Here is a 27,340-nt window from a genome sequence, read left to right as displayed (position 1 = left end):
TGAACTGACTTTAGAAAAGATTGTTATTCAACTACAAGATATTTAAGCTACTTGTTTATAGTAAAAGGTTTAAAAAAACCTGACAGAGGTTTTATAGTCTGCTTAGAAGAGGGAAGAGGACACATTGGAGGCAGGAAGAATGAAGTTTAAATACCTTCAGGGTTAGTATGTTTCTACATTAAATAATTTTTAAATATTTTCATTATCCTCCCTTCTGGAATTTAAAGAATTTGACTTTTTTTAACAATGAGAGCGAATGCTAATTTGGGTACTTTGAGTTAATAGCCATTTGGGTGGAAGGACATCTTTCCTTTGAACATAAAGTGGGAAAATAGGGTTGAAGAAAGAAATTGTTAGAAAGACCATTTATTAGAAAGACCATTTCAGACAGCAAGAATCAATCTTCTCTCCACTATTATCTATTATTAAATGCAGGGACCAAAGAAGGGAATTTTTTTTTGAATATTTTATTTGAGAGAGAGAGAGCACGTGAGGTCGAGCATACGCTCGTGCATGGGTGGGAGGAAGGGCAGAGGAAGAGGGAGAAGCAGGCTCCCCAGTGAGCAGGGAGCCCCACGCAGGGCTTGATCGGAGAACCCTGAGATCATGACCTGAGCCAAAGGCACCTGCTCAACAGCTGAGCCACCCAGGCGTCCCCCAAAGAAGGGAATTTTAACTCAACCAACTGGCATGATTGTGGTTTGAGTTCTGGCATTGAGCCAAGTCAGCTCACATGACTGCCTTCGTTCACTAAATACTTACTGGGTACTTTTTTAGACCAAGCACTGTGCTGTCCCACAGTGGGTAAGGTAGACATAATCCCCGCCCTCATGCAGCCTAGTTTAGTGGAATGTTCTTTTGGATACCCTCTTAATTTAAAGGGCAGGGTCACCCCAGTGCCCAGTGATTCTACACAGCATTTTACTTTTTTGACTCCTTGAACTTCCCCCTTTAAAAAGCTCTTCTCCCTTGAATTCCAAGATATTACTGTCTTTAGGTGTTCTCTCATTTTAGTTACAGCTCTTTCACTTTCTTTTTCATTTAAATGCTGGTATTATTGGAGTCATGCTAGCCTTGCTTACCATTCCAAATGCTCGTTTTTAGGCAATCATCTATTTTTTTTGGATTGAGCTGTTACCGAGATCCTATAGACTGATGACTACTAGCCATCCCCAGTGCTCCCCCTGAGCTCCAAACTCCCCATCAGTAGCTCTTGAATACTCCACATCCTGTCTCTCAGGTGCCTCAGGCTCAGCATAACCTCAGCTGGACTCAACCTGTGTTTTTCCAAATTGTTGGCGCCTCCTGTCTTAATAGCATTACCATCTCTCAAACCAGAAATCCTGGGGTCATCTCTGACTCTTTCCTTTGCCCGTGTGGCTTCCCCCAAGTCTGCCATTTAGTTCTCTGTATCCTAATCGTAAAATCGTAAAATCTCTCTCTGTCTGGTCAGGTCTCTACATCCTTGTCCCAATCGCAGCAACATCAGTACCCATTGCCTTGCAGCTGGTCCCCCTGCACCCAGCCTTCCTCCGAGGTCTCCCCACTTCTCTGTGGCATGATGCAAAGAGCACAGATGTGGAAGTCGGGGAGCTCTGAATTAGAATCCAAAAGGATTGTTGTAAGAATTCTATACGTGGCACCATGCCTGGCCCATACATAGTTTCTTCCCCTACTACCACTTATTTCTCCATGTTTTTATTAAAGTTCTCTTTCTAAAATAGTGATATAATCATTTCATTCTATTTTTGAAAATTCTCCCTTACGTCTTATACATTAATATGTATTGTATGCACATGCACACATACTCACATCTTTTTTTACTAAAGCAGGATCATCTAAAATGTAATATTTTATAAGCTGTGTTTCGTTGAACAGGTAGTTATCGGATATGCACTTCGAGCTAGGATCCCTGAAGGATATCTGTAGCAACCAGTCTTTGTGCCCTGCCTCAAACTCCCAGCAGCCGGCCTCCATGGATGGTCTGTGCACACTATACCTTCATATCTTAGGCATGCACCAGGAAATATCTCCAGGTTTCCTCCCTTGAGTTTTTCTGAAGCCTCAGAAGCTCACTTTGCTCACACGTAATCACATCTCAGGAGCACCCCTTATTCAGGGGTGATGCGAGCTGATGGATGAAGTAGATCAATGTCCCAGCCCCCTGTTTTTCATTAGGACAACTGGCAGGCGCTCTGACATGATTCCTCATTAGGTTCACAGCAGGACTGAGCAGTTGCCCAGACTTAACTGCTCAACAATCATTCCTTATTAGTTTTTCCTCCTTCTCTCTCTCACTGTTCGCCACTCACTCCGTCCTATATCCTTGGACCATCTCCCAAATAAAACTCCTGCACCCAAGTCTTTGTCTCATGCCCTGCTTTCAGAGGAGCCCAAACTAGGACATCATCAAGCAGTTACAGATATAATTAAATTGTGATGAATGACAAGGATGAGTAGAAGATACTGTGAAGGTATATGACCAGGAAAGGCATGGGGGAAAGTATATTTATTTTGAGAATTAATGAACAATTGTGAGTTGGCCAAGGGGAAGGGGAAGTCTGTGAACATCTTTCTGGATCAATAAATGTATATCTTTGTCATTATTAATGTCTGTATAGTCTTCTGTTGTATGTGCACCCATTTTGGGCACCCTTCCCAACAATGCAAAATATCATTATTTTTATTTTTTGATAATTCAATCAGTAAAAAATCTCATTGCTCTCTTATTTGCATTTCTGTGATCATTAGTAAGGTCGAACATTTTTGCATATATTTATCAGCTATTCATTCATCTCTGATGAATTACTTGTTCATGACCTTATGTTACTTCTCTATGGGGGTTTATACATAACTTTTAAAATATGTACATAGTCAAGTCCACTAACCTTATTTTTATAGTTCCTGTCCTCATGCCATACTTTGAAAATCTTCCTCTATGCCCAGATTAACTTTCCTTACTAATTTCAGATTTCAACTTTATCATATTCTGAATTCTTTTTTTTTTTTTTAAGATTTTATTTATTTATTCGACAGAGATAGAGACAGCCAGTGAGAGAGGGAACACAAGCAGGGGGAGGGGGAGAAGAAGAAGCAGGCTCATAGCAGAGGAGCCTGATGCGGGGCTCGAACCCAGAATGCCGGGATCACGCCCTGAGCCGAAGGCAGACGCTTAACCACTGTGCCACCCAGGCGCCCCATATTCTGAATTCTTGCTTCTGACTTTCTATTTAGTTTTATTGTCCTTCCTGATTACTTATGCTACCACATTCTTTTAATTACTGTGGTTTTGAAACATATTTTCATATCTAGGAATATAAGCCACTTATTATTTATATAATTCATACTATACATAACATGTATTTTACTCATATATAACATATATATGTAATTGTAACTTTTCATATTGATATGATTACAAACTTATAGGAGAGTTGTAAGAATGTTACAAGGAACTATCCTATACCCTTTACCCAGAATTACTAATTATTTACCTTTTGTTCTATTTACTTTATCATTATCTCTTTCTCTCCTCCTTATTTTCCTGTGTACATACACAATACACACACACACACACCTTTTTTTCACACTCTTTGATAATTAGTTGCAGATACAACTGCAGAGCAGATACCCTAAATATTTCAATGTATATGTCATAAGGTCAAGGGTATTTTTGTATATTTCTACAGTCCATTTATCTAATTAGAAAAAATTAGGAAATTTTAACATTATCTTGCCACAGTCCATATTCAAGTTTTGTCAATTGCCCTGATAATGTCCTTTATAGGTATTTATACCACTACCAGCACCATCTTTCTCCTTCTCCCACCTGCCTGCCATTCCTCTGACCCCAGAAGTCCTGGATTCAATCCAGGATTATACATTGCTGTCTCTTTGTTTCTTCAGTGTCTTTTATTGTGCAGCAAGACATCCTCATTCTTTCTCTTTCTTGCTCTTGTAGTTTTTTAGAGACTACAGGCCAATTGTGGAATGCTCCCAATTGAGGTTTGTCTGATGTTTCTTCATGATTAAATTCAAGTTAGGCATTTTTTTGGCAGGGATGTCAAAGTAACAATATTGTGTCCTCTTCGTATCCTATCAAACATCGCGTTAGTTTGTGCCAGGACAGGGGATATTGGCTCTATCATTAAGTTAGTGGCATCCAGATTTCTCTGATTCATTTAGAATCATTTTGTCATGTTTCCAGAAAAATCTTTTTCTTATTGTAAATCCACCTGATTGATAGATTAATTTGGGAAACACCAATGTTTTCTTTGTTCTTAAAGTCTGCTTTTCTGTCCCTCGGCAACATTTTGTAGTATTTCTTCTTTTTATGTGTTCCACAAATTTCTTGTTCAGTCTTAGGTTTTTAATATTTCTGATTATAGTTGGAAACCAAATTTCTTTTTTCTTTGTTTTTGTTTTGTTTTGTTTTTTTGCTGCTAGGTAGGAAATCAGTTGATCTTTGTATATTTGTGTGACTACTTTGCCTATCTCTGATAGCTTTTATAGTTTTTCATGGTTCTCTTATATTTTATAGGTAAATAATCCTATTACCTGCAAATAATGATGTTTGCCTCCTGGGACTGAATTTAGAGTCTATCAGTTTTTAGCTTGAGTATTAACACTCCGTAGCCTCAGTTTCTTCATCTGTAAAATGGTTTTGGAAATACTTTATGTCACTGCTATGACGAGTAAATGCAATAATGCGTATAAACCTCTCATTTAGCAAGAGATCAAGCTCTCAGTATATATGTAAGCTAGTTGTAGAAATTATAATCAGCTAATCTTAGAAGTCATGGCATAGATCCTGTACTTACCTTGTTCTTTATTTTTATTATGAATTGGGTCTTTGTGGGAAATTTGTATCTCAATCCATTATTGCTAACAATACGGGAAAGCAATGATTTTTTCTATATTACCATTGTAATGAGCTTTCTTACTGAAATTAATTATCAGTAATGGCTTTTACAGGTATAAATTCAAAGAATCTGCGAAAAAATGCAACTAGTTCTATATTTTCTTGTTTTATTACATTAGTCAGAATTTGTAGGTAAAATTGTTAGATTCTATCAATTTCTGATTTTATGAAGAATATCCATAAGGGTTTCACCATTTTCTGTAAGGTGTTGGCTAGTTTTAGATTATAATTTTATCATATTAATCTTCTAATCTTACCAAACTATAATTTCTGTGATCACAAAGTGAATTTTATTAAGTGATTGAAATGAGCATGTGTTTTCCACTTGAGATAATGGATTGAAATAATTAATTCTTTTTTTTTTTAAAGATTTATTTATTTATTTATTTGACAGAGATAGAGATAGCCAGCGAGAGAGGGAACACAAGCAGGGGGAGTGGGAGAGGAAGAAGCAGGCTCACAGCGGAGGAGCCTGATGTGGGGCTCGTTCCTGTAACGCCAGGATCACGCCCTGAGCCGAAGGCAGACGCCTAATGACTGCACCACCCAGGCACTCCGAAATAATTAATTCTTAACAAATTTTCTGAGCTTGAACTATCTTTCCATTACTGAAATAAAGCCTATTTGGTTATAATCTTCTTTACACTCACTTGATTTCCTAATAAGTGATATCAGACTGTTGATTTTTACATTGCTTGTTTGTTTATTTCGGGCACTATATTTTTCTGCTCTTTGTATTAAGGATATGTGAATTTTATTAAATAAATTGGAAATATTTCCATCTTTTTCTGTTCTCCAGAATGACTTGAGTAATATAGAAGTATTGTTCCTTAACATTTACTTATAAAATAATTTGGTACTAACGGCTTTGGGCAAATTGGGTTTTATGTTTTAATCATTGCTACATTTCTTCCATGATTATTGGCACATTGGTATATCCAGATTTTTCTTTGGTCACTTTGGTAGTAACGGCTTCCCATTGAGATTGTCTATTTCTTGCAGGTTTTAAAATTTGTTAATGTAGACTGTCTACATTGCTCTTCCACATACATTTCCCTTTTTATTCTTAAAGTAGTATATTCATACTTTCTCCCAAGTTTAAGCTTTACCTTTGGCAGAAGTTTGGATCTTTTATTGTTGTGGGGTTTTTTGTTTTTTTTTTTCTTAAGCTCCAGTTCTTAGATTCATCAGTTCTACGGTGTTTTAATGCATTACTTTCTGGTTTTATATGTCTTTTAAATCATTCCGTCCCATATTCTTTAGATTTGTGTTATTTCTCTGTCACCTTAAGACATATATTTAATTCATTTATTTTAATCTGTTCCAATTCAGTAGCAGCAATCTTTTTTTTTTTTTTTTTAAGATTTTATTTTATTTATTTGACAGAGAGAGAGACAGTCAGCGAGAGAGGGAACACAAGCAGGGGGAGTGGGAGAGGAAGAAGCAGGCTCCCAGCAGAGGAGCCTGATGTGGGGCTCGATCCCAGAACGCCGGGATCACGCCCTGAGCCAAAGGCAGACACTTAACGACTGAGCCACCCAGGCGCCCCCCAATTCAGTAACAGCAATCTTAGTTCGAAATTTTTGCATTGTGTCATAGAGTCACAGTTGTTTGGAGCTGGTGGGGATGGTCCAAACCCTTATCATTCAACCTCTTTGTTTGCCATACTTCTGGGAAAGCAAACAGCTTAATGGCTTGTTTCACAGCTAGCTAGTTACTGAACCAAAGTAAGTATCAAACAATTTTGCTGACCCCCTTTTTTTCCACAGCACCACTCCACCTGGCTTCTTAACCAAAAAGACATGAGAATGAAGTAAACTGAGATCATTTCTAGTGGGAATGTGCCCTGTCTGCCGTTACAGCCTGGGAAACCCCTCTCAAATGGCCAGAACTTAAAGCAGCCAGCTAAATGCTTTTGGAGCACTCTTTTTTTTTTTTTTTTTTTCTGTCTCTGGGACAGAGGTTAGTTTGTGTTGACACAAGCTCAATAAATAAACCCTCTGTTGACTCAGGCAGGGTGCAGGACCTGTAGAGGGCGGCTGTGCATCTGGAGTCTCAGACCCAAGGAAGCCAGAGCCGCACCTGTTGGAAAGGAGCAACACATTCCTTCCACTACTGGGCTCCAAACCAGACCTCCCAGGTTAGAGAACTTCATTCTTCCCACTCATTGTCCCAGTCTGGACCCCGCCCCGTGCACCACATGTGCCATCGTTCCATCATGACCTGATTACATTTTTACCCCAAAGCCACGTTGGTGAAGGATTGCCATCTCCTTGAATTATAGTTCTCCTAGCACAGACGCTAAGCTTAGCCCGTGGGGGTGTGGGGGTGGGGAGAGGAGAACGAATGGAATAAAAGCAGCTCAGTGAATGAGCGCTGCAGCCTGCATGTGGCAGTGCCCTTGCTCCCTTGTCCTCTCTTGTCCCCAACTTGTGTTAGTGAAAGCTGGAGTGGGAGGGGGCAGAAAGAAGGAACAGTGTAGATATGGATTCAAAACTGAGTTTTTCTTCCTTTTTATTTACTTAAATATTTGCATGTAACATATATTGATGATTTCTTGCGGTATAAAAAGATGGACTTGTGTATATGTACATATCTGTGGACAGACAGATGTACGCATGCACGTGTATTTTCCACACATGGTAGAAGAGTCTGAAACCCAGGGAATCTGGTGGTGGAGTACCTGATGTAAAGTGACAAATGTCTTTGTCATGGAAATAATGTCCCCCTTCTTTAAGGATCTGTTTTGCCTGCATTTTTTACATTTTATACAAAATAATGCTCCGTGTGCGTTCTTATTTCTGTTTCTTTCACTGCATGAAGATAAGGGGAGTTATACTCTTGTTACCTGGAATTACCTGTAAAAGTCAATGCAACTCACAAAGATTCTGAGACAACCATGTTTATCACAGGCCAATCCCATACCCAGGGCCTTTCATGACAATTGTCTTGTTGACTCTTCCACAGCCACATCCTGCGTAGCTGATGCTAGCATTCTGGCTTTAAAGATGAAGACACAGAAGCTCAGAGAGGTTCACGTACGCTAGGTCACACAGAAAATACATGCCAGAATCTAAAATCACACCCAGATTTTCTGATTTCAACTTCAACATTCTTTCATCTGCCTGCCGGACCAAAGCAATATCATACTAGAGGGTAAATTCCTTAAAGTCTGGGAGAATGCCTTGTTTGCCTTCATACAACACATTTTTGGCTGTGTTCCAGAAGATTATATGCTTTGTGGCTTGTAATCTCTCATTGATTTTTATTTTTAGCAAAGCATTACATATGCATTCTTGAGAAGTCCAATAACACTGTGAAGACTCTTAAATTCAAACTAGCCATCCCCTGACCCACCCCACATAATATGAGTTTTTTATTCTAGAATTATTCCATGCAATTTGATTTAGCATTTGAAAGGAGAGAGAGGAAGAGGCTGCTTTTACTTAATAACTACTATGTCCCAGGCAGTGTGAGCTGCGCTTTCCATAAGGTGCCTTATTCAGTCCTCAGAAAGACCCTAACTTAGCCTGGGCCTCTGGTCCCTGTGCTACTTCCGCCTCACTCGCCTGCCTCCCGGAGGTACTAGGAGAAATGCATTTATTATCAAGTGTCAAGAACAGTAAGATGTTTTATATCCCTCATGAAAGTTCAGCTGGTTTTCAGTTCATTCCTCTAGTCATAAATGGCTTGATTACCAGTAAGTCGAAAAAGAAACTAAAGCAATCTGCACCAGCAATTTTTTAAACGGAATCTAGATATGCATTCCTGCGCTCTTCCTTCTGAAAACTGATCGACATCTTCCAACTTTATTTGAATTTTTGTAGGTTTTCAGAAGCTACACAAGTCGAAGCAGTATGTAATTTTAAGGAAATGTTCTTAACTTGGCTTCTAAAATACTGCATTTTAGCCTGCCTGCAGAACGGCACATAGATAATCCTATGAACCCGTGAATAGACAGCACGGTCTGCTGCATTTGTAAAATTCAGTGCAAACACTGGGTCGTTTGTTGACACAAATTGTGTTTCCTAATGTTTTTCTTATATTCATTTTTCTATTTCAATTGTTCATTAAATGCATCTGATGGAAATTTCATTTCTCCTCCTTTTCCCCTGCTTTTCCTTATTCCAGGTACCCCCTGACTGTTTTTTATAGGAGGCAGCCAGGTCAGGTAGCCTTATTCTCCTTGGTTCATTAAACTGTAAATTCCTTGAGCTCAGGGACGCTGTACAATTCTTTTAATCTCACCTCCCACACCAGCCTTAAATATCTGATACATGAAAGAGCTCAATAAATGAGTGTTGCATTCAGTGGAATGGAAGTAAAACAGCCGTATGCCCTTGGCGGACATCCTGTTTATACCTCCTCGAGCCCCATTGTGTGTTTTGGGGGGCCAATGCTTCCAGAAGGGACTGAGGTTCACAGGGAGGCACAATTACTGTGGCAGACAACAGAGTCCGTGGGCTCCACAATCCCACCTGCCTGCCCCTTCTTCTTGCTACATAACGCCTTGCCCTTCTTCGTCCCGCCCCTTCCCTGGCCGTGGGGTTGTTGTCAATGTCCAAACTGACCGTGTATCATTTAGGATCTAGAAATGTGAATTAAGTGGAATAGCACTGGAATTCTCTCTCTTCTTCCTCTTTTATTGTATAACTAAAAAATAAAAAGTGACTTTCTTGTGATTACTTTTGACCCTCGCTCATTTTGAAACTTAACCAAAGCAGTTGTGAAGAGTCATGTTTGAGACATTGTGAAGCAAGAAAATCCCCCCTATGAGGTTAGAGTAGGTGTTCAGGCCTTATCCTTCCATAGTAGCCTTTTACCTACATGGTTCAGTTCATCTTGAGCTCTTATTATTTTTTCTTTGTCTAACTTCCTTTCTTCTGCTAATGTCAACTAGTTAAGTATTTGTACTTGTTTAGGTCTATGAAAATATAACTCCTACAGCCCCAAACTGCTGTTAGAAGTTGTGGGGACTCCGGAAGACATATTTGTCCTGGTATCCACCTGCTCTGTGCTCGTAGACCCAGGAGCCTCGCTTTCTATAGAAACACACGCGCCTGGGGCAAGGCATTGGTGGCCCCAGGGAGTCAGAAGGGTGAACGTCCAGTTCCACAACCTAGCGAACATTTACTGAGCACTTACTGTATGCCAGGCACTGTGCTGGGCACTGGGGATACAGAGATGAGTAAGAAATGAGTTCTAGTCTAGCAAGGGGGACTATACATAAACAGATACGTATAAAACGGCATAGGGAAGGCAGTGGTCGATAGTTGTACGGGGTGAAGTAGGAGCACTGAGGGGCGAGTGACTCAGCTGGCGAAAGCCGGGAGGGGTTTCTTAATGGAGCCTGGGAACTGGGGGTGGAGGATGGGGGCGGTGCAGGGCAGGGAGCGAGGGAAGGGAATTAAGGGGGGAGGGGAAGGTAAGAGAAGGACTCCAGGAGGAGGTGGCACCATGAACTCAGGCACTTCACTGAGAAATGGCTGCACTTGGGGAGTGTTCAGGGCACTAACTACAAGCAGTTGAGCATGCTGAAGGGCCAAGTGCAAAGAAGGTAATTGTTGGAGAAGCGTATAAAGGAGCACACTGTCATGGAGGGCATGCTTTCTCTTACCAAGGTATTGAAATGATCTACCATTGCCTTTCTGCCTGTAGCTGTCGGAAGGCATTGAAACAATATAAGCAGAATGACCTCACCATTTGCCTTTTAGATGGAGCCATTGGCACCGACATTTAAGCTATGTTTGAGCAACAGAGCACCAAAGTCAGAGAGAAAGCTACTGCAGAATCTAAGCAAGAGTTAGTGGAGGCGTGCATCAGGGCAAGGGTGACAGGAATAGAAGACGCAGTGAATTCAAGGCGGTCAAAATTGGCAGCACCTGGTAAACAGCACATGTACGAGTGGTGAGAGGAGGGAATTTAGAATGAGGCCCAAGTTAGAAACGTAAGTGGTCAGGAAAATGCAGGAGGGGTAGCAATTTAGAGATCATGCTGATTTCAGCCCCAGACGTGTCGTGTTTCGAGTGATCCCAAATATCCAGAAGGAAATACCCACCAGGTAGTCAGGCACATGAGCCCAAATCCAAGGTGGTAGCAGAGATTGGAGAGTTATGAGTATCTGAAGAGCTCACAGCCAATATTTGAGAATGAGAACACAGAGCTGGTCACATTTTATCCCTCAATTACTAATACCCATCTAAAAATCCCAGTCTGTTAGACATAGAAAGATGTAGCCATATGCACACAAACATATGTATATGCGTGCTTGCACACTGTTCCCCTCCCCCGCTACGGATTAGAAAAATAATGACTATTCGTGAAGCATTGCATCAGCAGAGGCATTTTCAAGGAATGTAGACAAAACAACATAAACCAAAAGCCACACACCTACTCCAAAAAAAGAGCAGTGCGTGTAGAAAATTATAGTTTTGAATCCATGTCAAGGAAGAGTGTTTGACAGCTACAGGATATGAGAAGATTCAAATGACTAACTTGTTTGGTTTGAGGGAAAAGAATGTTCACAAGAAGTCACAAGAGAACTTGTTCTAGCCTCAGGATCAAATAGTCACCATTAATACATCCCCGCCCCGCTTACGCTAACAATATGCGCTTAGTGTCTTTACCGAGCCTTTCTTTTTTCCCCCCTAGTAAGTATGAAACTAGCAGATACTGCTTGTTTTGAGATCTGGGCATTCACTACCTGCATTTTGATGTTTCAAAGTGGAAGTTACATTGTAGACATTTGCCAGAGAAAAAAAGCTTTATGCCTGTATCTGTGTAGTATCCGTATTACCTTCCAGAATGACAACTTGAAGGATACTGGGAGCTCTTGTATCAAGTGATTTAAAGAATTTTGTTTTTTATGGTTCCTTTCCTGGAATGGCAGGAGAATAAACATTTTTAACTGTTGGTAAATATTATATTTTCATGTCTGAATCACATTGAAAATTCCATGCTAGTTTTCCCAGAACTCTAAAGAATTTCCAGAATTCTCAAATGTTTCATTGATCTCTCAGTGTAGAAAAGGAGAATTAGAAAAACCACAGTTCTATGCCTGGCCTTTCAGATCAATAGTAAGTAAAAAGAAAAGCGTGGCAAAAAATAAAGGCATATAAAGTCTCGGGCTGAGGTAGTGGTTCATCTTTGAGAATTTCAGAAGATTTATTGTGGGAAAACGAGAACCTGCAAGATAGCTTTCTTTCGATTCCTAGTCAGACTTCTACGTCTGCGCAAAGACCAAACCAAAACCACAAACAATCCTAGACGGAAAAAAACTGACCTCCCTAATAGATAGCATTTCATGACGGTGGTGTGATAGCTGATCCTTTGTGGAAGAACTTGTTCAACAACAAGAAAAATACAGGTTTGTGTATAACAGAGTAATTACCTACTTAGTGAAAACATTGTTGACTCTCAGTTAGTTTCTGCGTATGGCGAGGACTATCTGTAGAAAAATGTAAATTACGTTTGGATGTTGCTTGCCCCTCCTCAGTGGCTGGTATGTGCTGGAAAGGAAGGAAGTTATTTCTTTTGTTGCCTGTATACATTATAAAGATGATTTATCTGGCTTGTATTGGATTCCTGAGCCTAATACTAATTATTTGAAATTACTTTTGTCTGGTGCACCTTCTTTAGCACAGGTAAAAGGAGTTGGTTTTGCATCAGTCACAGAGCACTGAGGCCCGTCCTACTTTCAGGGGAAGAGGTGCTTGGAAAGGGATGTGGAGGAATCTAAGACCCATCATACAGTTTGTCCCGGTTTTTCCTACCCTGGCCTGCCACACTGCCCAAAGTGGCCCTTAACAAATGGCTTTGTGCTAAGGCGGCACTTCCCAGACCTTGTTTTGTAGGGCATCAAGGCTGAAGGATGCAAGTCGTTTTCACATAGGAAAAAGGGGAAAGACAGTCTGTATTCAGTCTGTAAGTTCGGCAAATGCCAAACAAAACTAAGTAGAATTGGTTCTTTGCTGCAAGATTCAAGGGCCTTCAGCATGGCCCCTTACATCATGAAGCTCCAAGAGAAGGTGACTGCAGAATTTCCTGGGCGTTTCTCACTTGGGCCCCCCCTATACAAAACTAGGATTTGTACAGATCTGCTGTCTAAAACGAAGGGTTTCAGCATTGGCTGGAGGGGGAAGTTCTGTGAAAACGTTTATGTGTCCCTGAGAAGAGGGTTAAACCAGAAGCCTCAACTGGTACACAGTTTTGGTTTCTTTGTCCTTTATAGTGTTTTTACTTTTTTTTTTAATTTTTTTTTAAGATTTTATTTATTTATTCGACAGAGATAGATACAGCCAGCGAGAGAGGGAACACAAGCAGGGGGAGTGGGAGAGGAAGAAGCAGGCTCATAGCGGAAGAGCCTGATGTGGGGCTCGATCCCATAACGCCGGTATCACGCCCTGAGCCGAAGGCAGACGCTCAACCGCTGTGCCACCCAGGCGCCCCTGTCCTTTATAGTGTTTTTAAAATCCTGAAGCCAACATAGACAAGTCAGAATATTTCAACATAAAAATTAGGGTTTCTAAGTTCTCTTGAAAAATCAGAGAATGAGACAAATCTGGGCCTTCGGTCCTCCACACGTGCAATCCACTGGGTCTTGAGTCGCCACAGCCTTTTGAGAGAGACGTCCACCCTGGATTTTCACACTGTGTAGGGCGGTCCGTTTTCTTACTCCAGGACACCCTCCCTCATTTACCTCACTGGCCTGGCTCCGGAAATGCTCCCCTGGCCCTTCCCAGCCACGTGGTACTGGTCACTGGATGGACTCCTTCAGTTCGCTGAGAGCAGGCTCAGAGGTTGAACCTCGGTGAGTGGTGGGTGGCAGGGCAAAGCCTGGAATCTGGAACCAAATGTGCCGAACCGTTGACAGTGGTTTTCTAGACAGGTGAGGCTACAACATTTTTTCTGCTTCCTTTTATTTACTTTTTTGGTGCTTCCCAAATATTCTGCAACAAACCTGTATTTCCTTTGTAATAAAAAAAATAAAAATTTTTAAAAAGCTAAAAAGAATCTGAAATAGGATTTTTTTTTTTTGAGATTCAGCGACTATGAAAATATCTGGTGTCCTTTAAATGGTAATTATTATAGAATTAATAAAACCAGTGAGAAATATGAATTTGGTGCAGTAAACCAAAAATAGATCTGCTTCACGAGTTGTCTTAAGATCCTGTCTCTTAGGTTTTCATCATAAGTTAATAACAAATTTATAGTTGTATTTTATGAGGGGGTAGAAAGATGTTGGTTTGACTTCTGTGAGTTTGGTTTCTGGTACTTGGACTTTCCTAGCTTCTAGAATATGTTACAAAATAAATCACTTTTTTATCTAGAATTGATAATTATTTTTTATCTATTTATTTATAGAAGAAGAGTAGATCTTTCTGAGATGATCGGGGAGCTTGGGAGAATTGAAGTGGAAAATTAAGGCCTACCTTACTGGTGAAGATAGTTTCAAGTTTTGATAAAGTTTCCTTGAAGCTGGCTGGGACTCAATAGTGAGTAAACAAACATGGTGCATCCTAAGATTGTGTATAAAACAGGCGTTTGGAATGCTGATTGGAATTTAATTCCTAGGCAGAGGAAAGAAAATGGTGTTTCCTTCCAACCTGAGAGTGGCAGTACTTACTAGGACACCTTTTGAATTCCTCATTTGACCCAATTGCTTTTCCTGGTCATGGAAAATGGTCCAGAAATGAGGATGGGGCAGAGGAGATGCTTTGTGGGTAAGGGTAAGGAACAGGGAGAGAAGCCAAGAATAAAAAGGAAACAGCTTGGAGGTAGTTAAGAAACAAAGAGTCAAAGGGGAAATTTATATTTTATAGATTTGGGTAATAAAGGAAGAATAGGCTTGCTTGTAATTAGTCACTCAGTGCAGCTTCTTGGCCCCCTCTAATGTGCTTTTTCCTCTAAAAAATGGAGATAATGGTAGTACCACACTCGTGAGGCTCCACGAAATAGTGCATGAGAAATGCTTAGCACAGGACGTGCCGGGGGGACATGCAACAAGTTACCATTATAAGCACTGGATTAAGAGAAAGTGGCTTTTGTTAATTTTTATAGATTCCCACTTTTATTAGGTAGTAACAACAGAATGTCTCGTGTAATATGACAACATGAGACAAATTGGTATTTTGACATTTGTTTCATGGACTAGTATGTGGCTCATTTTTTTAGATGCTCTGTATGAATCTGAGAAGATAACGAGGGTACAGATCTTTCTTCCTGTTAGATTAGGCTTCTTAATTGTGATATTTAAATCTATATCCTTACAAACTTTTTACTTAATATTAGTTTCTGAGAAACTTTTGTTTTACTCTTGTGTATATAATAAGCAAGATAGTAAGATATTAAAAAACTTAATCAGATAAGCCTCAATCGGCATTTAAATGGCCATGAGTTATAAAGTTTTTCCATTGACTACACCTGCATTTGCAGAATTGAGCCAGCTCAGTGTATGAAGTGGCTAGGACGTTTCAAATTCTTTTCATTAAATGTGTGGTGTCACCTCAACAATCAGGCCACCGTTAGATCCGGCTTCAAAGCCACTGACGGCTTCATGCTGCCACTTAGATCTGGAAGGTTCAGATAGGATAGTCGGAAGAACATCAGCGGCATCGGAAACTGGCTCATTTTGTCCAGTCCTGTGGTGTCTAGGAAGGCTGCACCTAGGCCAGCTGAGATAATTGATGTTCATCCTAAACGTGAAGTTCTCTGGCCTAAAAGATTTCACAGGTTTTCTTATAGCTTGTGAGGGAAATTCCTCCGAAGAAATGCCTTCTCTTTTCTTTTACTTATTTACACATTGGTTTATTCGGTCACATTCATTGTGTACCTATCCTGGACCACTCACGGTACTAGTGAGTGTGTTACCTGGGAGTGTCAGCAGATTCCTCAGGCATTCTGGGAGTTTTACAGTGTACAAAGTTAGAAGCTAAAGACATAATTTAGGAGAAGAAAATTCTTTTTTTTTTTTATGTTTTTTTATTATATTATGTTAGTCACCATACAGTACATCCCTGGTTTCTGATGTAAAGTTCAATGATTCATTAGTTGCGTATAACACCCAGTGCACCATGCAATACGTGCCCTCCTTACTACCCATCACCAGTCTATCCCATTCCCCCACCCCCTCCCCTCTGAGGCCCTTAGTTTGTTTATCATAGTCCGTAGTCTCTCATGTTTCATTCCCCCTTCTGATTACCCCTCCTTTCTTTATCCCTTTCTTCCCCTACTGATCATCCTAGTTCTTATGTTCCATAGATGAGAGAAATCATATGATAGTTGTCTTTCTCTGCTTGACTTATTTCACTTAGCATTATCTCCTCCAGTGCCGTCCATGTTGCAGCAAATGTTGAGAACTCGTTCTTTCTGATAGCTGAGTAATATTCCATTGTATATATGGACCACAGCTTCTTAATCCAGTCATCTGTTGAAGGGCATCTCAGTTCCTTCCACGATTTAGCTATTGTGGACATTGCTGCTATGAACATTGGGGTGCATATGGCCCTTCACTTCACTACGTCTGTATCTTCAGGGTAAAACCCCAGTAGTGCAATGGCTGGATCATAGGAGGAGAAGAAAATTCTTAAGTGAAAAAGACTCACATTCTTCTTGGGTGCATGTATACCTTCTACTCGCTCTTGATGCTGATGGTGAAATCAGAAGAATTGGTTTTGCTTTTATTAACTTTATTACCTGAACTCGAGAACATTTCTGAATCCTTGTCAAATGCACTGGTGAAAGGCATGGCATTGCCTTATTAAAAATTAGTTTTATTGAGTTTTAATTAACATATAAATTGCTCGTATTTAAAGTGTACTATTTGATTCGCTTTGATGTATGCGTAACCTGTGAATCCACCCGCCCCCCAGCGTTTTACTGTGCCCCTTGGTCATCCCTCCCTCCCGCCCATCGCTCCACACCTATCACCAGGCAACCACCAATCTGCTCTGTATCACTGTAGACTAGCTTACATTTTCTAGAATTTCATATAAATGGGACTATACAGTATGCATGCTTTTTGGTCTGGCTTCTTTCACTCTGCATGATTATTTTGAGATTCATCGTGCTGCAACATGCATCCATCATCTTTTTATTGATGAGTAGTATTCTATTGCATAGATATACCATGGTTTATCCATTCACTTGTTGATGGACATTTGTTTCCAGTACTTAGCTATTATAAGTAAAAGTACTATGAATATCAGTGTACAAGTCCTTGTATGAACATGTCCTTTATTTCTCTTGGGCAAGTACCTAGGAGTGGAATGGCTAGATCATATGATACGTGTATGTTTAGAATTTTAGAAGCTGCCAAATTTTTTCTAAAATGATTTTACCATTTTACATTCCCACCGTGTATGCAAATTCCAGTTTCTCCAAATTCTCCCCAATGCTGGATACGGCCAATCTTTTTAAATTTTAGCCATTCTAAAAGGTCAGCAATGAAATGTCACTGCATTCTTTAATCTGCATTTCTTTCATGACGATGGCGCAGAACATGCTTTCATGTACTTATTTGCCATCTGTGTTTTGGGGAAGTAGCTGTTGGTATATTTTGCCCATTTTTTTTAAAAGATTTTATTTATTCATTTGACAGAGAGAGACAGCCAGCGAGTGAGGGAACACAAGCAGGGGGAGTGGAAGAGGAAGACACAGGCTCCCAGTGGAGGAGCCCGATGTGGGGTTCGATCCCAGAACGCCGGGATCACGCTCTGAGCCGAAGGCAGACGCTTAACGACTGAGCCACCCAGGCGCCCCTATTTTGCCCATTTTAAAATGAATTGTTAGTTTTCTTTTTCTTTTCTTTTTAAAGAATGATGTGTTTGAGAGATAGTGCATGAGCAGGGGAGGGGCAGAAAGAGAGGGAGAGAGAGAATCCCAAGCAGACTCCCTGCTGAGTGGGAAGCATAATACTTCTTACAGCCCTGAGATTATGACTGAGAAAAAATCAAGAGTCAGATGCGTAACTGAGCTACCCATGTGCACCAAGTTGTTCATTTTCTTATTTCCTCACATGTTCTAGATATAGGTTCTTTATCAAATAAGTGTCTTCCAAATATTTTCTCCTGGCCTGTGACTTATCTCTTCATTCTCTCCACAGTCTCTTTCAAAGAGCAGAAGATTTTAATTTTGATGAAGTCCAATTTATTAATTTGCTTTTTTTATGGATCAGAGGTTTTCTCGTATGCTTTCTTCTAGAAAATGTATGGTTTTAGAGTGTATATTTAGATCTGTGGTCCATTTTTAGTTTTTGGATTTGGTGTGAGATAAAGATCAAAGTTTATTTATTTTAGCATATGGACATCCATTCGTTCTATTACTATTTGTTGAAAAAAGTATCCTTTCTCCCCTGAATTACCTTTGCATCTTTGTCAAAAAAAAAAACAGTTGTCCATTTATATGTAGTCCCACCTACACTCCCTGCTCTGTTCCACTATTTCTGTCTATCTTCATGTCATACTCTCTTGACTATTGTAGATTTATATATATATATTTTTTAAAGATTTTATTTATTTGACAGAGAGAGACAGCCAACGAGAGAGGGAACACAAGCAGGGGGAGTGGGAGAGGAAGAAGCAGGCTCCCAGCGGCGAAGCCTGATGTGGGGCTCGATCCCAGAACCCTGGGATCACTCCCTGAGCTGAAGGCAGACGCTTAACGACTGCGCCACCCAGGCGTCCCTATTGTAGATTTATATTATTTTGAAATTGGTAATATTAATCCTCTGACTTTTTTCTTTTTCAAAGTTGTTTTGACTATTCTTGATTCTTTGCATTCTCGTATGAATCTTACTATCAGTTTGTCAATTTTTTTTTTCAGTTTGTCATTTCTACCAAAAAAAAAAAGCCTGCTAGGATTTTGATTATAATTGTACTGAATTTATAGATTAATTTGGAAAGAATTGATATCTTAACAATACTGAGTCTTCTGACCCATGAATATAAGATTTATCTCTCCACTTATATAAGTTTTTTGTAATTTCTCTTAGTAATATATTTTAAATGTATATGTCTGTCACATCTTTTGTCAGATTGTCCCCTAAATATTTAATATTTTTATGGTGTTGTCTAGTTAAATTTTATTTGCCACTTTTTCATTGCTAACATAGAAATACAATTGCTTTTTATACTTTTATCTTATGTCCTACAACCTGCTGGATTTACTTGTTAGTTCTGATAAGTTCTTTGTAGATTCTGTCTGATTTTCTACATAGATGCTCATTCATTTGAAAATATAGTTTTACATCTTCCTTTAAAATTTATATGTCTTTTATTTCTTTTCATTACCCAGTTTAACTAGATAGGACCTCCAGTGCAATGTTAAATTGAGAGGGGACATCAGTCTTTCCTCATTGACTGTGAGTTATCTGTAAATTTTTCGTAGATGTCCTCTATTAGATTGACAAAATCTCCCTCTGTCTTACTTTGCCGAGTATCTTTATCAGGAAAACCACCCTTTAATCAGATGAATTTTATTAAAGTGGTATTATAATGATAATGATACCATTTAATTTGCCAGAATAGCAATGGCACTTATGTGAATACATGTAATTCTTCATCTTGCTGTTACTTATTATCTATTTTGTATATAATATCTTTCACCTTAGTATATGAATCATTAGTTAATTTACATAAGGCAATGGTGAAATAAGCAAAAATTAATTTCTTTCTTCTCCTTCTTCTTCTTCCTCTTCCTCCTCCTCCTCCTTCTCCTCTCCTTCTTCTCCTTCTCCTTCTCCTTCTCCTTCTTCTTTTTCTTCTTCTTCTTCTTCTTTTTAGATCAGAAAAGTAAGACACCAGGCAGGACATTAAATAGCTTAGTCCTAGTGAACAATGATTTGTTTGTTTGAAACCAAAATTTACAAATTTAGATTTTTAGGTCAAGGAATCTTATTTGAATAAAAAATTAAAAGAAATTTCTGAATACTATCCTTTCTGCTGTCTCCCCAATCCCAAACAGAACCCCAAACATGTGGGAGAAAGCAAAGGCTGGATCTATGAACCAAAACCAGCAAAAGGAAATCTCATGGAGGCAACATAAAAGACCTTTGATGCATTTCAGGAAGTCAGTAGACCAGGTCCAGGATTGGTGAGACCTCTTTCACAGCAAGGCATGTGTTAAAATTCAGGGGTTTGGGTTGGTCAGACCATCAGACAGTAAGGAAATATGGCTGCTGTAAAAGCTAAAATTATCTTGTATTGCTTTACAAGATGCATGGAGGTGGTATTGAGGTTTGAATTAGTCTTACGACTCGCCAGCCTGGTCAGCACATCAGAGGTTTTCTGTCCAATTCTTAACAGCATTTTTAAGAGGGAAATGGGCTAACCAGAAGTAATTTGCCAAGATATGAAGGGTCAAGAGGCTTTTTCAAAGGTGGAATGCTTGAGGAACTAAGACTAGAAGTCTTGGTTGGGATTCGGAAAAGAGATAGAGTCCTACTACTGGGTAGTGACAGCAAAGGTACAAAAGAGGACGCAGATGAAAAGATATTTAAGAGATAACATGACATCATTCAGGCAGAATAATTCCAAGGTTTATAGCTTGAGTCCCTGGGTAAATGGTGATGCCATTTTAGTGAGATCAGAAACTCAGGAGCTGCAGGTTTGGAGGGGCCAGTTTTGTACATGCTGAGTTCCCACCAAGAAATATTTGGTATGCAGTTGAATATACAGATCTAGAGCACCATGGAGAAGTTTGGGGTGGGTGTGCATTTGGGCATCATGGTCCAGAGATGAAATTTGCAATCAGAGGTGAGAATGATGAGTGCCACTAATGCTCCTGTCACTTGCCAACTTCGTTCTAGCAACCACACTTCTGAGATTACACTGCCTAGGATGTGGACAAAAGTGTTCAAAAACTTTATTCTTTTATGAATGCAAATTTCAGTCCAATCCCTTAAACAGAAGAATAAAAATCAGGACCATCAGTCCTTCCTGTCCTAGACCATGTGGGTGTGTCAGGAAGTAGTAGAGAGAGGGAGATTTGTTTCTATGGTAGCTTCTCACCAGAGAACTCCACAACAAGCCCAGAAAAACATGCCCTTAAGGCCTACCTTAATTTGAGAAAAGGCCAGACAGTCACACTGGCATTTTGCTGAGACTTGCAAAATTGAGCAAGGAGGAATGCAAGGGTAAATGAAGCTGGCTTTCAAGCCAGTAAGAACTGGTTCTCGAGCTTGTTTAAAAAGGTGCAGTGTGCCTGACATTCAGAACTTGTGTAAGAGTCTGCTTCAGCAAATCCCTGCATCATGGAATCTGGAATACAGAAAGATGATTCAGGGAAAGGCTTACTTACTGGAGCCAGTGGTTTTTTTCAAATGTCTTTACATTTTGTTTGGGATTACTAAATTTTCAAAAAAGTTGGAGCCAGTTTTTCAATACAGATTTTTTAAAGTAGGTGTCTTCTATATGTCTAATTAGTTGTGGTGTTTAAGAAACCTATAATAATACTATCTTTTGGGGTTTTCCTTCAATCTCCTCTTGTCTAGGAATCCCTGATCCTGTATTTCTAATGTCTGTGCTTTGGTATGACGTAATACACTGGTGTGGGTAAGGGACTGCTGTACTTGCTGTTTTATGGACAGTGGGTGTTACGTCACATCTCAGTGCCTTTGTACAGCTTCCCCTCACCTGTTTTGTGAACTCACCCCTCCTCTGAAAACCCTTCCCTTGCCATTCCCCTCTCCATTGGGAAGAGTTGACTAAATAGCTTTTTTTTTTTTTTTAAGATTTTATTTATTTATTTGACAGAGAGAGAGATAACCAGCGAGAGAGGGGACACAGGCAGGGGAGTGGGGCAGGAAGAAGTGACTTCCCAGCAGAGGAGCCTGATGTGGGGCTTGATCCCAGGACCCTGGGATCACACCCTGAGCCAAAGGCAGATGCTTAACAACTGAGCCACCCAGGTGCCCCTAAGTAGCTTTTTTGTGTCACCTCTGCATGGAGTGCTCACTCTGTTGAAATAACTAGTTTGTCATAGTTTTGCTTCCTTCCTAGATTGAGAGGTTCTTGAGAGCAGGCATTGGACTTAGCATAGTGCCAGACACATAGTAGATGCTCCATAAATGGGTTTGCCAAAGAGAAGGATTGAGAGAAGAAGGGAGGAAAAGAGACTTTTAAGGAATCCCTCAAGAATCTGAGCAGTAAAGACCTGAGACATAGAAGGAAAAATAAGAGATAATGCAATGGGAGCATTTGGGGGGGGGGGGCAAAGGGAGAGGGAGAGAGAATCTCAAGCAGGCTTCATGCCTAGTGCAGAGTCTGAAGCAGGGCTGGATCCCATGACCCTGAGATCATGACCTGAGCCAAAATCAAGAGTCAGATACCCTAGGACGTCTGGGTAGATCAGTCGGTTAAGTGTCTGCCTTTGGCTCAGGTTGTGATCCCAGGGTCTTGGGATGGAGCCCTGCATTGGGCTCCCTGTTCAACGGGAGCCTGCTTCTCCCTTCTCCTCTGTCTCCCTCCCTGTCTCTCTCTGTCTCCCATGAATAAATGAATAAATAAATCTTTAAAAAATTTAGAAAAAATATTTTCAAAAAGAGTTGAACACCCAACTGACTGAACCACCCAGGTGCTGTGCAAGGGAGCAAGGAATTTTAAGAGGGCAAGGCTGGTCACTAGTTTTAATTGTTATCAAGAACCAACGAGCTAAGTACTGAAAATCTTCATTGTATTTTTTAGGAGCTGAGAAAATATTTCCTCAGATAATCACACCTTAGATAATACTGCAGGTGTTGTTACCAACACCAAGCAACAATGTGTTGGCAAGGGAAGTGGCCAATAGTTAGAATGGCAAAAATTGACAAGGCAAGAAACAACAAATGTTGGAGAGGATGTGAAGAAAGGGGATCCCTCCTGCATTGTTGGTGGGAATGCAAGTTGGTACAGCCACTTTGGAAAACAGTGTGGAGGTCTCTCAAAAAGTTAAAAATAGAGCTGCCCTATGATCCAGCCATTGCACTACTGGGTATTTACCCCAAAGATATAGACGTAGTGAAGAGAAGGGCCATATGCACCCCAGTGTTCATAGCAGCATTGTCCACAATAGCTAAATTGTGGAAGGAACCGAGATGCCCTTCAACAGATGACTGGATTAAGAAGATGTGGTCCATATAGATAATGGAATATTACTCAGCCCTCAGAAAGAATGGTTACCCAACATTTGCAGCAACATGAACGGGACTGGAGGAGATTATGCTAAGTGAAATAAGTCAAGCAGAGAAAGACAATATCGTATGGTTTCACTCATTTGTTCAACATAAGAAATAGCAGGGAGATCGGTAGGAGAAGGAAGGGAAGAATGAAGGGGGGTAAACAGAAGGGGGAATGAACCACGAGAGACTATAGACTCTGGGAAACAAACTGAGCGCTTCAGAGGGGTGGGGGGTGGGGGATTGGGATAGACCGATGATGGGTAGTAAGGAGGGCACATATTGCATGGAGCACTGGGTGTTGTACACAAACAATGAATCATGGAGCACTGCATCAAAAACTAAGGATGTACTGTATGGTGACTAACATAACATAATAAAAAATTTTAAAAAAGAGAGAAAAGTGGTCAGTGACCTCTTGGAGAGCTGCATCAGTGTAGTGGCTTGACTTGGTGATATGTATCATATCAGAGTGCTGTACGATTATTTTTTTTCCTGGTGGTAAACCCACTGGATAATGGGTCCTCTCAGTTTAAAAACTGAATAGACGTTCAAATATAAGAAATATTTGTAGAGGGGCGCCTGGGTGGCACAGTGGTTAAAGCGTCTGCCTTCGGCTCAGGGCGTGATCCCAGCGTTCCGGGATCGAGCCCCATGTCAGGCTCCTCATCTATGAGCCTGCTTCTTCCTCTCCCACTCCCCCTGCTTGTGTTCCCTCTCTCGCTGGCTGTCTCTATCTCTGTCAAATAAATAAATAAAATCTTAAAAAAAAAAAAAGAAATATTTGTAGAATATTCAGTACAACCAAGTCAAATTGAGATTTGGAAGCAAAGTTGGTGAATCCTAAACAGGCCTAAAATCTTCCTGATGGATCGTTTCTTGGAAGGTGATAACGAGAAGGATGGTTAGTTGTAAGATCACAGAGTTCTCAACCTGCAGCTTCCTCACAAAAAAGCAAAATAATTCAGTAACGCCGTTTAAAACCTACCAAAATTCACAAGGAAATCATGGTGGCAAAGTGAGGAAATGTCTTTCAATGGAATATTTGAACATTCTAAGACAGGGAAGAGAATACCTTACCAGAAAAGATAAAAGGTTCATGAGATGAAACTAGAATAATTCAAAAGAGATTAACATATTGGATTTTTCCGGAGAATGGAGACCTTCAAAACAGTAGTTATTACAAAGTGTAGGAATAGAGAATATCTATCATATATTTTAAGTTACTTAATTTTGCTATAGGTTTTGAGATTCCTCTGAGCCCAGAGCCCAATATCATCATCTTTTGGCTGCTTTTAAAAAAGGAAAGGGAAGGAAAAGGGAAAGGGAAAGGAAAAGGAAGGAAAGGAACGGGAAGGAATTCCACTTTTGGCTGTTACTATAAAGCGAGGGAAGGTGTGGACGTAACATTATAATCTCTGAATGTTCTTATGTAGGCCGAACCAAGCTGCATTTTCTGTGGTCGATTATCATTCGTGTTGGCAGCCAATTTAAACATTTCGAAAGGCAAGTTTACTTTTTTCATGTTCACAGATTTAATACTACTTTTAAATAAATATTGTCCTTTGTTTTCACTGCCCTAAAATTTTAATAATAGCAGAGTCAAGCTGTTGCCACTTTTCTCTTTAAGGAAATATACTGAAGGAGCTAGAATCGTATCTGTTTATATTCCCTACGAGGGGAGAATGAGTTGGGCATGAAAGGGATTAATTTGAACGAATCAGGAACCCTCCAGCCCCCTCCTACATCGTTTAAGGATTAGGGCTACCTCTATAGCAGGGTAGGGTTGTTTTTTTTTTCCTAATTCCAACTTTAATCTGAGGAAAATACAATTCTTTAATTAGGTGCATTTTAATATGAAGAACCTGAACATGGGTACCTTATTATTAAAGCAAAACTCTGAATTCTGCTTTTTCTCACTTTCATCTCATAAACCTTCAGACCTACTGACAGCTCAGTGACCAGGGGCAAGCCTTGGTAGGTCAGCTGGACCACTCCTCAATCACGTAGTTGATGCAAAAGGAATCTGCTTAAAACCAAGAATTATTTTAGGAAGATAGAGAAAGACCTTTCGATTCCTTTCAGATTTCAGGCACACTTAATAAAGCAGCACGGTGTTGTCATGTAAAGCCTGGACTTGAAAGGGAGCTTTGGGGACAGATAAAACCTATGCTCAAATCTTCCCTTCCCCAATTCCTAGACATTTGATTCAGTGCCTCTGTTCACTCATCTATAGAACAAGGTGATGAGGAAGAATCAATGAGATAGTGCATGTCGAAGGCTTAAGCCAAGAACCTAGCTGGTAGTAAGCATGTAATAAACAACAGCTGCTATTAGAATGTATTTCAGATGCGTGTGTCCTTGACTCTGTGCTTCCAGCCAGCCCCTTAAAGACAAAGGCAAAAGTATACGTGCCCACCACGCAGGTGTACCTGTTGCACACCATGTGACAATAACACCCTTTCTCGGAGACTCCCATTTCACCTCACACGTGCTCTTCGTTAGGCTCATGATGACACCGTGAATTAGGAAAGAAAGAGTCACTGGATAGCTCAGACTTCTGCTTGTCTATTGCTGTATTTCTTCCTGTTAGCACCCAACATGTGTGCCCTAGGACTCTACCCTGCTGTGTATTTAAAACCTCCGTGCTGGTCTTGAGACTTTGGAAATTTTTTTTCTTTTATTAAATCATTATCTCAAAGTTTAAAAAAAATACTTTTTACCTCTTTACTAGGTAAAAAAAGTATTTTCATTAAGCTGGGGGAGATTCAAGCAGTCTCATGGGCTTTTAAAAATAGTTTGGAACAAACCACTCATTGTTTTGAAGTTAATGATACATTTCTACCTGATAAAATAGTTCTAAGTCCTGTGAGGGAAGTGGTGTAGGTGTTTCTCAGAATTAGTAAAATAACCTGATAATCTAATATTTAAATTCAATTGCTGGGTTATAATTATATGTATAATTGCTGGATTATAATGGCACCCCTGATCTGGACATAATTTTTAAAAAAATGCTTTTCTCTTTAGAAAACCTGTTGTGGTTTGAAGACCTGTTGTCAAAAGGGCATAAGGAGAATAGACTGGGAAATTAGTGTGGAGGTGTACGCTTAACTAGGTAAAGACACCCAAATTCTGAATTTTAACAAATAGTAAAACCTACTTGGCATCCAGGAAACCAAAATAAACAGTGATTTCTAAACAACCCCGCAATCCTTCATAATGTTATGTATCTACTGATTCCTAGCCCTGGGAAGAGAAAAGGCAGATCTTATCTTATCTTCTGACCCCCCACAGCAGCCAGACAGAACATTAGAGAGGTGTGAGTGTGAGTGTGTGTATGTGTGTGTGTGTGTGTAGGGGGGGAGCAGGAAGGGTGAGGGACGACAGGGAGAGAGGGAGGACACAGAGGACACAGCCCTGGGGCTGAGAGGATAAATCCCAGAGTTATGATTTATGCACAAAGAAAAGAGCACAGAACATTTCCACATAAATAGAGCAAGGGGGAAGGGAACAAAAGACACAAAAATGCAAAATCCGGAAGAGATGGAAAGCAAATATGTAAGAGGTCAGATGCTGGTTTTGCTCGGACCACCAAACCAGCTGACCGTGTTGGTTGAAAGCAAGGCAGAGACCTGCGAGGATAACATTCACTTTGTGTTTGTTGAGTGGAGGCTGTCATCACTTCTGCCGGCTCAGCGTGTTTGCTAGACCTCTGACTTCGCAGCCAGACTGCACAACTTTTGGAACAGTCATCTGCCAGGTAGAGCACAGGATGGAAGGGCGGGTCGGGAGCAGTGCTGGGTTCCCGGCACTGCTGCTCTGCTCCATACACACCCACAGCGGGTTCCTTCCTGATCATCACCAACCGTCTCTCATCTCCTTCTTGCAGCCAACTTCCACTTGGCTGCCTGCCAGATAAGGAATTTCATAAAGACGGATGTTTGTTCTGTGTATGTGGCTCGAAACAAAAGGATACGAGGGAACGTAAAAATATTTCCCCAAAACTTTTTTAAAAAATAAGAGTTTAAGAAGTAATGAGAAAAATAGGACTTGTAATTTGCGTGGGTATTTCTTCTTAAGTAGTAAGTCGTGTTTACTTCATGGCATTGCACCCACAGAAATCCACACAGCCACCTTCCCACTTTGTAGGACCATCTGCAGGAGCATGCGCCCGGGTGCCCGGCGTCTGCTCAAATTCCCCGCTCTTCTGCACCTAATGGTTTTTTTGGATCTCTCCTCCCCTGTGCTATTAACTGTTGAAAGGAGGG

General features: G+C 40.3%; 1 protein-coding gene across 1 annotated transcript in view; it reads left to right on the top strand.

Moving 5' to 3' along the window:
- Positions 1-27,340, top strand: part of FRY (FRY microtubule binding protein) — a 429,617-nt gene that overhangs the window by 78,615 nt on the left and 323,662 nt on the right. The window lies entirely within an intron of this gene.

Source organism: Ursus americanus, chromosome 10 (genome assembly GCF_024610735.1).
Source record: "Ursus americanus isolate L20-20 chromosome 10, mUrsAme1.1.p, whole genome shotgun sequence".
NCBI lineage: Eukaryota > Metazoa > Chordata > Mammalia > Carnivora > Ursidae > Ursus > Ursus americanus.
Note: the sequence above shows the minus strand (reverse complement) of the source record. Positions and strands in the feature narration are given on the sequence as shown.